Here is a 1,629-nt window from a genome sequence, read left to right on the forward strand (position 1 = left end):
TAGGGGTGGGGATTGGGGGGCACGGGGTGGAAGGGAAGAGATGTACGGTTGGAATCGCACTGTTCTAGATAGGAGCTCCAGCAGCTCTGCACCTCATGTAAAGAGACACGTTTTGAATCTTTTAACCTAATCCGAAGGTAATGTAGAAATTGTGCGTAGTGAATCGTTTTAGTTGAGCAGAAGCCATGGGGAGGGTGGGGAGGGCTCGAACCACAAACCTGTTGTATTTTTGAAGTGCAATAACTTGGTGTTTTTGAAGACTTAAAAGGGCTGCGCATTCCCTTTTCTTTGAGAAGGCTTTGTTTCTGGAGGCGGTGGCAGTGACCTGCAGGACAGCTGGACACCTGGCACGTGAGGAGGCGCGGGGTGGGGGGCGAGGGATGCGTGGGCCTTCGAGAAAATGCCAGGTGGGGGAATCTCAGTTTCTAGCCAACTACCTCGGTAAACTCCAATTCAGGTTTCTTTCAGTCACGAACCAGTGTGCGGCCCGGCACCGGCGCTGCTGGCGGCACTGTTGGCAGGGTGTTGAGGACAGAGCCGAGGGACGATGCGTGGAGCCCTGCGACCACGTGTTAACAGCCTCTGGACTTTCCACTTCTCTGTTCAAGGCTTTGGTCCCAGACCCAAAGCTACTGCTATGCTCTTGATGGCAAACGTTGTTGCTTTTGAGTTTCCAAATGGTAACCTTTTTGACTTTGTCTTAGAGAATTTTTGTAATTAACTTTGCGTAGGCAGCTCTGCTGTTCCCACTAACGCCTCTGAACTCTGCTTCGCTTTGGACCTCGCTGACTTTTCTCATCTGTGGATGAGAATAAACGTTGGAAGGAAGCTGGCCTGTGCCTCTGCCCCTCGCCGCGCCCACGGGATGGGTGGCAAGCAGGAGCGATGCCCCCGTGCCCAACGTGAGGGGCATTGCTGCAGCCGGGGCCACCTGAGCAGCGTCTTCGCTGTACCGAGCCCCCCGAGCTGCGGGCAAGGGGCGCTCGGTGTCACTGGGCGCTGCCGGAGCCCAGCTGCAGGGATGTCCCTGCACCCCAAAACCCTTCTGCCTCCCTTCGGCCCTCGCCTCCTTGGGGCGTTGGAGGGGGCAACGGCGGCAAAATGGCAGAACCAAAGCGACTTTCCAAAGCGCTTGTCCCGTGTTTGAGAAAAAGCGAAGCGCGGCCGATCTCGCGTCAACAGAAAAGCCACCAAGGTCCACCCAGACCTATTTTAAATCCTTGTTAGTGACTTGCCCAAAAGCATCTAGGAAGAAAGCAAAGAATTATCCTCTAAATGCTGTTGAGCAGGAAGCTTCGACCTGGCGCGTTTGGAGGTTTCCTCTCCAAGTTCTCCCCAGTCTCTCCCGCGTGTGGCGTGGGATCCCCGAGTCCCCCGCCCAGCACGGGAGGGCACCGGGCTCCGCGGCGGGCTGCAGGCGCTGGCCGAGGGAGCGTCCGTCGCTCCCAGCCCTTCCTGCCCATCTGTATTTTGTCTTTAGCAAACGAAAACTTGAAGGCAAAAGCGGTGGGGGGGGAAGGGAGGAATTAAAAAAAAGCCCCACGCTTTCTCCCCAGGCCTCCCAGGCATCTTGCGAGGGTGTCCCGGCTGGCAGCCCTGGGCGGGGGGAGCGGGCAGCAGGCAGGGAGG

Source organism: Pygoscelis adeliae, unplaced genomic scaffold, assembly GCF_000699105.1.
Source record: "Pygoscelis adeliae isolate BGI_AS28 unplaced genomic scaffold, ASM69910v1 Scaffold590, whole genome shotgun sequence".
Taxonomy (NCBI): Eukaryota; Metazoa; Chordata; class Aves; order Sphenisciformes; family Spheniscidae; genus Pygoscelis; species Pygoscelis adeliae.